At 39.5% G+C, this 14,014-nt stretch overlaps 1 long non-coding RNA gene across 1 annotated transcript in view; it reads left to right on the top strand.

Moving 5' to 3' along the window:
* LOC110741432 overlaps window positions 1–13,050 on the top strand; it is a 44,674-nt gene extending 31,624 nt beyond the window's left edge. Inside the window, exon 3 of the long non-coding RNA XR_004177854.1 lies at window positions 7,195–13,050. This is a non-coding gene — a long non-coding RNA (uncharacterized LOC110741432). The remainder of the gene's footprint in view (window positions 1–7,194) is intronic.
* Window positions 13,051–14,014: the final 964 nt, after the last annotated feature.

Genomic DNA, 14,014 nt, shown 5'->3' with positions numbered 1-14,014 from the left:
ATAGGTTGTGTCATTATTGTCATTCAGTTTAAAGAATTTTTAAATTTTCCATCTTGATCTCATTTTTGACCCAATGCTCATCCAGGAGCAGGTTATTTAATTTTCATGTATTTATATGCTTTTGAAGGTTCCCTTTGGAGTTGATTTCCGGTTTTATTCCACTGTGGTCTGAGAGAGTGTTGGTATAATTTCAATTTTTAAAAATCGATTGAGGCTCATTGTATGGCCTATCATATGGTCTATCTTAGAGAAAGTTCCACGAGCTGTTGAATAGATGAGTATTCTGTGGTTGTTGGATGAAATGTTCTCTATATATCTGTTGAGTCCATTTGTTCCAGGATATTGTTTAAGTCCATTATTTATTTGTTGGCCTTCTATCTTGATGGCCTGTCTAGTGCTGTCAGTGGAGTATTGAAGTCCCCCACTGTTATTGTGTTGCTATCTATTTCATTTATTAGGTCTACTAGTAATTGTTTTATAAATTTGGGAGCTCCAGTGTTAGGTGCATATATGTTTAGGATTGTGATATTTTCCTGTTGGACAAGGCCTTTTACCACTATATAATGTCCCTCTTTGTCCCTTTTAACCACTGGTGCTTTAAAGTTTGTTTTGTCTGGTATAAGAATAACTACTCCTGCTTGCTTTTGATGTCCGTTTGCATGAAATGCCTTTTTCTACCCCTTTACTTTAAGTTTATGTGAGTCCTTATGTGTTAGGTGAGGTTCCTAAAGGCAGCAGATAGTTGGTTGGTGGGTTCTTATCCATTCTGCAGTTCTGTATCTTTTAAGCGAAGCATTTAGGCCCTTATATTCAATGTTAGTATTGAAAGGTGAGATATCATTGCATTAATCATGCTCTTTGTTGCCTGTGTACTTTGATTTTTTTGTTTTTGCTTTTTAACTTGTATTTTTGTTTTATAGATCCTGTATGATTTATGCTTTAAAGAGGGTCTGTTCTGATGTGTTTCCAGGATTTGTTTCAATATTTAGATCTCCTTTTAGCAGTTCTTGTAGTCGTGGCTTGGTAATGCTGAATTCTCTGAGCATTTGTTTATTTGAAAATGACTGCATGATGCTTAGTTTCACTGGATACAAAATTCTTGGCTAATAATTGTTTTGTTTGAGGAGGCTGAAGATAGGGCCCCAATCCCTTCTACCTTGTAGGGTCCTTGCTGAGAAATCTGCTGTTAACCTGATAGATTTTTCTTTATAGGTTACCTGGTGCTTCTATCTCACAGCTCTTAAGGTTCTTTCCTTCATCTTAACTTTGGATAACCTGATGACAGTGTGTGTAGGCGAAGATATTTTTGTGATGAATTTCCCAGGTATTCTTTGTGCTTCTTGTATTTGCATGTCTAGGTCTCTAGCAAGACCAAGGAAGTTTTCCTTGATTATTCCCCCAAATATGTTTTCCAAGCTTTTAGAATTGTCTTCTTCCTCAAGAACACCGATCATTCTTAGGTTTGGTCATTTAACATCATCCCAAACTTCTTGGAGGCTTTGTTCATATTTTCTTATTCTTTTTCTTTGTCTTTGTTGGATTGGGTTAATTCAAACACCTTGTCTTTGGGCTCTGAATTTCTTTCTCCTACTTGTTCAATTCTACTGTGAGACTTTCCAGAGCATTTCACATTTCTAAAAGTGTGTCCAAAGTTTCCTGAATTTTGTTTTTTTTTCTTTAAGCTATCTATTTTGTTGAATATTTCTCTCTTCACTTCTTGTATCACTTTTTGGATTTCCTTGCATTGGGCTTCACCTTTCTCTGGTCCCTTCCTGATTAGCTTAATAACTAACCTCCTGAATTCTTTTTCAAGTAAATCAGGATTTCTTCTTGGTTTGGATCCATTGCTGGTGAACTAGGGTGAATTTTGGGGATTGTTGACGAGCCTTGTTTTATCATATCAGCAGAGTTGGTTTTCTGGTTCCTTCTCATTTGGGTAGGCTGTCAGAGGGACGGTCTAGGGCTGAAGGCTGTTGTTCAGATCTTTTTTGTCCCACAGGGTTTTCCTTTGATATAGTGCTCTGCCCGTTTTCCTGTGGATGTGGCTTCCTGTGAGCCGAACTGCAGTGATTGTTGTCTTTCTTTTGGGTCTAGCCACCCAGTGAGTCTACCTGGCTTGGGGCTGGTACTGGGGGTTGTCTGCACAGAGTCCTGTGATGTGAACTGTCTATGGGTCTCTCAGCCATGGATACCAGTGCCTGTTCCAGTGGAGGTTGTGGTGGATGCAATGAACTTCACTGAGTGTCCTTAGCTTTGGTGGTTTAATGCTCTATTTTTGTGCTGGTTGGCCTCCTGCCAGGAGGTTGCCCTTTCCAGAAGGCGTCAGCTGTAGTAGTATGGAGAGGGACTGGCAGTGGGTGGGGTCCTAGAACTCCCAAGATTATATGCCCTACCAGGGTGGGTAGGTAAGGACCATCAGGTGGGGGCGGGGCTAGGCGTGTCTGAGCTCAGTCTCTCCTTGGGCAGGTCTTGCTGTGGCTGCTGTTGGGGATCGGGGTGAGATTCCCAGGTCACTGGAGTTGTGTACCTAGGAGGATTATGGCTGCCTCTGCTGAGTCATGCAGTTTGTCAGGGAAGTGGGGGAAAGCTGGCAATCACAGGCCTCACCCAGCTCCCATGCAAACCAAAGGGCCAGTGTCACTCCCAGCATGCCCTCCAAAAGAGCATGTTTTGTTTCCAAGTCTGTTTCCAAGTGCAGGGAAGACCAGCTTGAAAACTTGCCCAAGGCTTTCTGCCTCCAAGGAGTATTTGGGGTATCTCCTGGGTCCTGCAGGAGCAGTCCGCTTCCTTCAGAGGGTCTGTGGGTCCTCTCAGGATTGCTAGTTTGTTCTTACAGTCAATCTAGAGCTTTATCTGTACAATTTATTCATTAAAAATATGAGTATTGCTATAGACTGAATGTTTATTTTCCCCAAATATGTTGACTACTAGGCCCATTGTGATGGTGTTTAGGTCCGAAGCTTTGGAAGGTGTTACAGACTAACACATGAAATCAAGTGGTGACCTTTTCCAGAGAAGGGTTTTACTAATAAGGATTTTTACTTTCAGTTCACTCATTCACTTTCAGCTTCCTTTGTGACCAGGTAACTGGGTGCAAGCTTCAGCCTGACAACCTTGATTTTAAATGTATTAGAGATTTTTGTGATTTATCCTGTACCCCAGGCTTATTGGCATGTTCTAGGCATGTTTTCAGGTGAGAACTGGGTCAGGTCTCTGTGAGACTGGGATGTGAATAAAGGAGAATATGTCCCTTTCTTGACTCTTCATGTCTTTTTAGAGATGTTTTGATTCCTTCGTATCACTCAGAGGTGCAGCCAAATAAAGGAAAGAAAGAAAGAAAGAGAGAAAGAGAAAAATCAAACTTGATTCTAGAAGCCAGCTGCCAAATCTTGAAATAGCCCAACCTTAGGCTGGGCAGCAGCAATGGTCAGCTGCAAGGGGCAGTGTTCTTTTCTGCCAACACCATAATCGTTGAAGTGTCTTCTCCATGTTCTTGGGAAATAAACAAATAATCCTTTTCTTACTTTTTTACAGATAAAGGATCTGGCAAGAGCTATCCACATTCTCAGTTTCAGCAGCTCTTATGTAGACCCCATCCTGAATTCCTATTTAGGCTTCAGGTCTTTGCTCTGTTTTTGGCTTGCCAGAGAGAAAAGTGGCCAAACCTTCTCACCTGGTTCGGCTGCAGGCTCAATCCCTGTTTTTCCAGTCTTTCCTTGTTAATTATCAGCACAGACAACCCCCAATGTGGTAAAACTCAATAAAACCCTCACAGGCCTCAAGCAATGAGGAAAAGAAGTTTAAAAAAAAAAAAAAAGTCTGCCATGGAAACTGATTGTGTGTTTTTAATTAATTGCTCCAATTAGCCTCACTTTTTTCAGTTCTGCTACTCTATAACAATGTCAGCTGGGATACTTCTGGGAAGTAGAAATTGCTGTAATGGTCAGGTACTTGTCAATTAAAACACTTACTATGTGCAATTAGCTTCTCTTCACGTTTTCATGGCAACCCTGGAGAGTGTAACAGGCAGCATGGATATGGCCTTACCACCACTGCAATGAATAATGTCAATCCATTTCTATTCCTGTAATTTTGAGAGCATGCAAAGTTATTATACAGAAAAGCAAAGTATCTAAGACAATACAACCAATGATGCTTTACTCTACATTTGTGATAGTATTAAAAGACCTAGTCTTTCCCTTTTGTTTATTACCTTTTGACAAACAATACAAAGAGCATAGATGGCGGATAGTTAAGGATTTAGAGAACAATATCTTTCAAACATCTCAACTACCCACTTTAGAAGCATCTTTAACATATTGTTGATGTGAATATTTGTGATTGGCAGATTTATTCAGTCATTACAGTCAGGCTTTTTTTTTTTTAAATCACAAATAAGAAAGATGAGGTTAGACTAGATTTAATTATAAATCTGGAACTCATAAACTTTTTTTCCCCAAATATTCAGCCTTTTCCTTCTGTAGTCTAAAATTTTACAATGCAATATAGTGTGCTTTCAAATAGAGCTAGCGCAGTATGACAGTTATTATATGATTACTGAATAATTAGAATTCTTTCTACCACAATCTATTTTTTAAAATTATTGTGAATTATTAAAAACATACATAAAAGTGCACAAAACGTAACAATGACTAGCACAATGAGTTATCACAGTCAACCCCAGATCAAGAAGTAAAACACTGACAGAGGCCCAGAAGTCCTCCTCTTAGGTTCTCCCAGTCACTCCTTCCTGCCCCGAAAAGGCTACTGCTTTGAAGAAATTATTCCAGTGACATTCAACTTTGATTTTTATGGTTTGAGAAGATGGCTATTGTTCTCATTGCCTCTTTGAAAGTATATTAGTCAGGGTTCTCTTAGAGGGACAGAACTAATAGGAGATAGATGATTGATAGATAGATAGATAGATAGATAGATAGATAGGGGAGTTTATTAAGTATTAACTTACACTATCACAAGGTCCCACAATAGGCTGTCTGCAAGCTGAGGAGCAAGGAGACCCAGTCCAAGTCCCAAAACTAAAGAACTTGCAGTCTGATGTTTGAGGACAGGAAGCACTCACCACGGAGAAAGATGCAGGCTGGGAGGCTAGACCTGTCTCGTCGCTTCACGTTTTTCTGACGGCTTTATATTCGCTGGTGGCTGATTAGATGGGGCCCATCCCATTAAGGGTGGGTCTGCCTTCCCCAGCCCACTGACTCAAATGTTAATCTCTTTTGGCAGCACCCTCACAGACACACCCAGGATCAATATTGCATCCTTCAATCCAATCAAGTTGACACTCAGTATTAACCATCACAGAAAACAATTTTCTTTTTACTCTGGCTATGTTTGAATGTTCTCTCTTTATATCTGAGGTTCAATAGTTTTACCATGATGTGCCTAAAACTTATCTTCAAAGTTTTTCCTTTAAACTGATTCTTTAACCTGCTTGGAGTTCATAAAACTTCTTGAACCCACAATTTGTTGTTTTTCATCATTTTGGAAAATTCTCAGCTAATGTTTCTTCAACTGTTGTTTTGGTGTCATTCTTCCTCTCCTTTCCCTTCGGTATTTCAGATGTGTCTTAGAGATTTTCACTATTTTCACTACCCACTTACTTTCTTTCTTTTAAAAATATTTTCCAACTTTTTGTCCCTTTATGCTTAAATCTGAGGTTTTTTTTCTGATCCTGTCCACTAGTTCTAGTTTGTTAAATCTCTCTTGAGCTGTGATATAAACTGCTCTAAATGATCCACTGACATCTTAATTTTGTTTATTGTATTTTTCTTTTTTCTTTTTTTCTTTTTTTTTTTTTTTGAGACTGAGTCTTGCTTTGTTGCCCAGGCTGGAGTGCAGAAGGGCGATCTCGGCTCACTGCAAGCTCCGCCTCCCAGGTTCACGCCATTCTCTGGTCTCAGCCTCTGGAGTAGCTGGGACTACAGGCACCCACCGCCACGCCTGGCAATTTTTTTGTATTTTTAGTAGAGACGGGGTTTCACCGTGTTAGCCAGGATGGTCTTGATCTACTGACCTCGTGATCCGCCCACCTTGGCCTCCTAAAGTGCTGGGATTACAGGCATGAGCCACCGCGCCCAGGCTATTGTATTTTTCAATTACAGAATTTTTACCTATTTTCCAATCTTGTAAGTCCTTTAAGAAATAATTTATAATCTGGGCTGAATTCTTTTTATTTCCTTGAAAGAGTACACATGGTTATGTTTTTATGTAGTCTACATTTCGTTGCTATTTATGCCATACCAATGAATGTCAGAGAGATGATATGGTGTTTCACCAGGCAGTGGTATTCAGTGTGTTCTTGATGAGGTAGCAGCAAAGGCAGCAACTAAAATTCTCTTTGGATTGGCTTATAGACTTTTTTTTTTTTTCGTTTTCCATATAAAAATTATGATATACACTGAAGTAGAGAGAAAAGTATATGAACCTGAAAGACCTTATCACTCAGTTCCAGCAATTATCAATATTTAGTGACTGTAGTTATTTTAAAGTTCATGCCTGAAAGTCTAATATCTGGATCCACTGTGGGCCCATTTCCATTATCTGTTGGTTCTACTGTCCCTTGTTCTTGTCTTCTTGCTTTTATTTTGTTTCAGACATTGTATTGAAAAAGTATTTGCTTAAAGGTGATTTAAAGCTGAACTAAAGTTCCTAGAAGAGCCGGTCTACATCTGGATCAACACTGTTAGGGTGACCCAGGCTCTGTTACCAAGCCCAATAATCCAACGTTTGTGACTTTATCCCCATGAGACTGCCAAAAGTGCTACCTATCCATTTGGCTACCACTTCCTGAATTGGAAAACGCCCCAGAGGAAAATCCCAAACATTGGATCTTTACTATTGTGTTGGCTCTCTAATGCTGTCAAGTAGAATATGTATATGTATATCAGTGTGTATATCCTTAGTTATCCTCAGCAGGATAATTAGTCCATATCTCCTAGTCTACCATTACCAGAAGCAAAAGCCTGTTCTATGCATTCCTTAAACAGTCTATCATCCTGCAGTTTTTCATAGTAATCATTTTTAAAGGGAAAAATTGAATTGTAATATACAATGGTTGCATCTGGATTCATTTATATCTGTATCTATTGTGAGAATGTATTGATAACCATTCTGTAAATTGCTCGTTTATACTCAGATCTAGTCCTTGCTCCTTTTCTTCTCTGATGTGTGTCATAGATAGAAGCTCCCTCACTCTTTGGTTTCCAAGGACATGTGACCAAAAAGAGGTGCTGGTAGAAGGTTGGAGAGTGAGAGCCGGGAAGAGAAGTCAAGGTATTCTCATTTCTTATTTTTGTTTTCTGTGGTTTCTCAGACAGTAGCTCTGTCTCCTTCATGGTTCCAGCTCTTACTGGAAGGCCCTGCCACCTGAGTTATGCTAATCCCATTCTTTCCATTACTTCCCCCACCTCTAAGGATGGTAGAGGCTTCCTACTGTTGCTATCTTGTGGGTTGCCATACTCCATTTGGCTTCTCAACTCTTCTATCTCTGTGTAATCAGTTCCCTTTATGTTCCCACTATTTTAAAGACTTAGTGTAGTTACTTTATCCATCTGTGGGGTTTTGCTATAATATGAAGTCTACAATACATAATCCTTATCCTTAGGGAAGGTATTACCTTGACAAGAAATAAAACACTATATGTGTGAAGAAATTACAGATGATCACCTGTTAAGTGTCAAACTTAATGATTTAAATGAGGAGGTTATTGCAACTCAAGAAAGGAAGAAACCCCTGAAATTCTCATGACCTTTTGGTGGAGGTGAGATAAATTGGCTATAAAGGACGTGTGGTAGAATAGAATACAGAATACTCCAGGTGGAAGGTAGGATCAAAGAGTTGAAATAAGACATTTCTGGAAAATAAAATCTTGGGTCAGAATTACCATGTAAAAGTAGCCTCTGAAATTATTTTCAATGCAAACTACTGGCATAGATGAGTAACTTGGTGATTCTTGCTCATGCTTTGGAAAGTCTTAAAACTTTGAAAAACTTTCAAAACCATTCGATGTGGTGGCATTTTCAATCTCACTTAACACATTTGGTCTTGCTGGTCCATAAGCTTAAGCATCACTAGAAATTACTCTGTCATTCATTGCAAATAAGCTCTGTCTTTCAGGTGCTGCCCACAGACCATCGATTGAGAGTTGTGCAATGGATTACAGTCAGAAAGCTTGTAAACAAATACATGTTTTCCCAGTGAAAAGGGTGCATGATGGGGTGTATAATGAGATGCTCTTTCTCAGCCAGGATGTCATGGTACTTTTGGGTAGACTTAGGTATCTGAAATAAGTTAGGAATGTAAGGTAGAGTATGAAACCAATTATTTGGATGTGGATTGTTACTCTGAAGCTAATATTTATTGTGCTGCCAGGCTGTGCTCAAGCCCAGGGCTGTAGGATCAATACGCCTCTTTATTTGGTGTGTATTGTCTTCAGTCACTGGAAAGAGCGTTGAATTTAGAGGCAGGTGTGAGTTTGAAACCTCTCTTTGATCCCTTTTTAAGCTGTTTGATCTTGGGCAAAGAACTCAACTTCTTGAGTTTTGCCTTCCTCATCTGTGGATTGGGAAGAATAATGCATTCTCTCTTAGGAGACTATAGTAATAATTTAGGTGAGAGTGTTTAGTAAACTGTCTCACAAATATAGCTATTTTTTACACAAACATTTATTAGCTGCCTTACTGTCTCTAAGCTATTATGCTTGGCCAGGTTGTAAAATTTGCTGGGGAGAGGGATATTAGACATCTAACTGCACTACCTAGGAACCTGTGCTTATGAGATAGACAAGGGAGAGTCAAATCATTTTCTTCTTGGCTTTTTAAATTTTTCAATTGCCACTCCTAAAGTTCTAGCACCTGGACCATAGAATATTTGTATTCATTTTATATATTACCCACATGACACACTTGGCTGCGCTCCAAAGGTGGAAGTTGAAATCAGTAAATGGTCTCTTTATTTGCTTTATAACTAAGCTCCATTTCCTTTCCTCTCTTATATCCTGAAACCCTCAATAATATATATGTGGCATAAAATGTACATGAAATAACAAGTCATTACTCACAAAGTACTTTTTTTTTTCTCCTCAGCGCCTTGTTAACAATTGGCAATCTTAAAATTTAATCTCCTTAGCAGGGTCCTCATCAGATATTCCTTGACCCCATTCTGTTAAGTGTCCTAGCCGCTCATTGTTAAGCCAACTGCGAAAATCTTAGAAAAACAGTTCAGCCTTCCCCCACCCTATCCCCCACCCCCACAAGCTTCTAGCTTCTTCTCCCTACAGCAAATGTTAAAACTGGTCAGAAGTCACATTATTTACTCTGAGAATAATAGTCTTTTGCAGTTTATGCATATCTTGTCACCCAACCACAGTAATTATAGGTTTGATGTGAACTGCATACTAATTACTTTTATTATTCCAGAGGTTTCATAAGCAACAATCATCCCTTGCTCCCAAATACTCTCATACTCTGAGGAAGGGCTAGCATCTAAAAATATCATCTTAACTATATCCCTGAAGATAAAATAAATGCTAGCATATGCATTTTCTGTTTGTTTCACCTGCCCCCATCTTTCAACCATTCACACCAAAAACGTTAACAGTCAGAATATAATTATGATTTCTCAAAGGGAACTCTTTTTGAATTTGAGAGGGCTTCAAGATTCTTCTCCTAACTCAGATGTGAGGAACAATCGAAGACTTTTCTCTTTTTCCTTAAGTTAAAAACAAAAAAACAGAAATCATGGTCTGCGTTGTTAACTTTCCCAAACAGCTTTTAGTTATTAGCAGCCTAGAAAACAAATGTAAATACTGAACTTCCAAATGCCAGGATTTAACTTGGAATTTGAAAGTAGACAATGAAGACACCTAAACAGTCAAAATAAATGAAACAGCACCCATGGAACATATCTAAATGTTTATTTTAAGCAAAATTTAATCAAGCAGTTCACAGGGATTAGAAGCAGTGAATCAGAAATGAAATGCAGTCACCCTATGTCTAGTCAGGTCAGGCTGCCATAACAAAATACTGTAGACTGGGTAGCTTAAACAACAGAATTTTTTTTTTTTTTCTTATAGCTCTAGAGGTTAGGAGTCCAAGATCAAAGTGCTGGTCAATTCAGGTTTGTGGTGAGGGCTCTCTTCTTGTCTTGCAGATGACCCCCTTCTTGCATGGCCTTTGCTAGGTATGTGCACACGGAGAGAGAACAAGGGTGAGCTCTTGCATGTCTCTTCTTATAAGGGCACAACGCCAGCATAGAGGCCCCACTCTCATGACCTCATTGGTCCCTAATTACCTCCCCAAAGCCTTACCTTCAAATACATCACATTGGGTTAGGGATTCGACATATGAATTTGGGGGCACCCCCTGCAAAGTCAGACATAACAATAGCAATCAAAAGAAAGTTGTTGTTTGCTAGGGAAGGACCAAAGAAAAATTGTTATCTATTTTTTTAAGTTTTGTTTTTTGTTTTTTAAAGACAGTATCTTCCTCTGTCACCTAGACTGGAGTGCAGAGCTCACCATAGCCTTAAACTCCTGGACTTAAGCAATCACCACCACCCCTTCCCTCAACCCCTTGCCTCGGCTTCCCAAAGAGTTGGGATAACATGCATGAGCCACTGCGCCCAGCTAATATTTTATTTTTAAGAGTGACCATTTAGTGCAGGGACATATCACTCTATGGAGGTCAGTGGTTCTTGTGAGCATCATGATGACTAATGTTCACAGTAATGATTCTGAGTCTCTAGGAACTATCTTCAGTGTCCTTTGTTTAAGAGGGCAAGGACGAGTGTAATCTATTTTAGAATTATTTTTGTCAATGTACCTAAAGTATTGGTGTGTCTGTGGGTTGTAATCAATCATTTGAAATATCATTTATGTGGAATGTTTTTTGTCTAAAACCTGATAAATCTCATGTATTAACAAACACTTCAGTATTTTCTAGGGTCACTCAGTAGGAACAATTTTTTTTCTACTGAATTATGCAAGACATAACAAAATTTAATGTTGGTATTTCAGTCATTGAAAATAATCCACTAGGTTCTTTACTGCCTAGCACCAAGGTTGAAAATAATGATTACAGTGCTTTCTTATTGAAACACGTCTTTACATGACAAGTCTTATTGTCCTTTAATTTAGAGGTGATGATACAGATCAGGCTTCAATAGAAGAAAGAATCTATGTTTGACTACAATTATTTCACTTGGGCAAAGGAACAATGATTTCTTGATTTGTTGACTTCTCTCCTGTTAATAGCCATTTGCTGGACTTTTGTGATAGTACCAGCCAGGTTTCCCTTATTACTGCCTGCCATGCTTACCAAGCAATCAGCATCCGTCTCCACAATAAGGCTTATCTTGCCAAAGGTCTAGGATACTCGAAGTCATTTAGCTGTAATTTCCTATATCAATCCTTACCATAGAGATGGTCGTGCCAATGGAACCATAATAAATGAAATCACTTGGCAAATGCTCCCATCCTCCAGATGGTATTTGGAAAGGTATAGTCAGCTTCTGCCTCTATAATTTTCTTTTTGTATATGTTTCCATGTCTGGGAAACCCTCATTTGGCTGACACATGCCTTCTTTACCTATATTAAAACCTTTGAGGCCTCATCCTATTGGCAGAGGAATTGGGCTGTCCTGTTAAGGTGACACTGCAGACCTTGGTTATGAGCCATTGTGTCCTGATCTTAGAGTTTATGCCTAGGTGCAATCTAACTTCTTTAGATCTACGTTCTTAAGAAGGATGCCTCTCTACAGAGTCCCCAAATCAGCAGGTACCGAGTAACACTATGTACATGTGCTTTATCTCATATCCACATCAAATATATTAGCAAATCCTAGTGGCTCCATCTAAAAAAATCCCGATCCCATCCGCTTCTCCCCATCTCCAGACTGCAACTCTAGTCCAGGCCTCCAGTCTTATTCACCTAGACCTCCATCTTTTCCTCAGTGGGCTCCCTACTTCCAGCCTTGTCTATTGATCTTTTTCAACACAGCAGCCAGAGTGCTCCCTTAAAACACACATATGTTCATATCTGCTGCTCTGATCATCTATGTGCTTCCTATGAGAGAATAACATCCAATATCCATTCATTAGTTACAAGACCCTAGATGACATAAGGCCAACTTATTGACATCGTCTTCAAACATCCCCCTTGCTCACTCTGTTTCCTCTATACTGGCCTTCCTCCACATGTTCCTGCCTTGGGCCATCTGTGCCTGTTCTTCTCTCTAGGGGATAGGGAAGTTCTTTCCCTCTCATACATGTACACTTCATTCCTGCACCTCATTCTAAGCTCTGTACATGTTCTCTCATTGGAGAAGCCTTCCCTGGTCACCCTATTAATAAAATAACAGACTCCTATCCCCAGACTGTATTACTCATCATCTCTCTTTGCCTTGCTCATTTATCATCCATTCCATCACTTCCTCTACCCCTACTAACATAAAAGTCCCACCAGGATGTTCACAGAGATGTTCTCCCTAGGTCCCAGAACAGTGCCTGGCACTTAATATGCCCCGGTAAATATATGTTGACTAATTGATGGAATAATTCCTTATCTTATTTAATCCTTGTGGCAATTCGTTTATGGGTTAGATGCTGGTATTTTGATCTGATGAACTGAGAAAGCAGGCTCAGTAACTTGCTGAGAGAATACAGCTACTATGGAGCTGAGTTTTGAACTTTTGTCCTTATGACTCTGAGTTCAGTGTTCATCATATCACACTTTTAACCCCACCTAGTGATGTGGAACTATATGGCAACGCTAGTGAGTGCTGGCAAGTGGCATTCCAGGATTTGGTCATTGATGTTTAATGGGAGGACAGAATCATTACGTTATAGCTGGTTTACAGCTGATAATGATTTTTTTCAAGAAATTAAGTTGTGACCCATCTATGTATCTATTAATCAAGATTTCTCAGTCTCAATAGGGAGAATAATAAGTTTAGTTTTTGTTTGTTTTTGAGACAGTCTTACTCTGTCACCCAGGCTGGAGTGCAGTGGCTCAATCCTGGCTCGCTGCAACCTCCGCCTCCTGGGTTCAAGCAATTCTCTTGCCTCAGCCTCCTGAGTAGCTGGGATTACAGGCATGCACCACCACACCCAAATAATTTTTGTATTTTTTTTTAGTAGAGATGAGGTTTCACCATGTTGGCCAGGCTGGTCTCGAACTCCTGACTTCAAGTGATCCAACTGCCTCAGCCTCCCAAAGTGCTGGGATTACAGGCGTGAGCCACCATGCCCAACTAGTTTACTTTTTTTTGTTGTTGTTGTTCTGAATGAACAAATATAAACCAACTTGCTGATTAGTCACTGTGTTATAGTAATTATTATTTATTTCCACATCCCCCTTCCAGATAGACAACCATGTCATAACAGGATCTAGAAGATAGGTAGTCTGGGTCCAGAGACAGAAGATAGGAGGTTAACCAGATCAGAATAATTCATTCAAGGATCAGAGTTAAATAATCAGCCACAGGTCAGATATAGAATGTTAGACATTCAATTTTCAAGATTTTCAGCAACAAAGTCTCCTTATCAATGGATTACTGGCCCATTACAGGAATACCTTGATAGTATTAAACAAGAAAGGCGCTGAAGATTAACCAAGTTCCCACACTTGCCTCTTAGTGCTGCCTCTTTGGCCAGGGCAAAGCCAAGGTCAGATACAAGGCTGACCCTGACAGGTATGTGACTCTTGAATACACTCTCTTAGCAATGGGGAGTCAGGGGAGCTCCATGAGTAACAATCAGTGTATGTTTCAGTGAAGTTCATCTCTGAATGGGACAATGCTGTCTCGCAGATTGATGCTATTAGGGGTTTGTTTATGTGTAGATAATACTCTGCAGACATTTATCCTTTGTTTTAACATAAATGGCTGCAAACAAGTCTGTTGAAACACCAGGAAATAAGTAATTATATATAAATGTGTTTTAAAAAGTTAAGGGTGCAGTGGGCCAACGTAAGTCAGCATATGTTAACATTGCTTAGGG

Source organism: Papio anubis, chromosome 13 (genome assembly GCF_008728515.1).
Source record: "Papio anubis isolate 15944 chromosome 13, Panubis1.0, whole genome shotgun sequence".
Lineage (NCBI taxonomy): Eukaryota > Metazoa > Chordata > Mammalia > Primates > Cercopithecidae > Papio > Papio anubis.
This window is presented reverse-complemented; position numbering and strand designations above follow the sequence as displayed.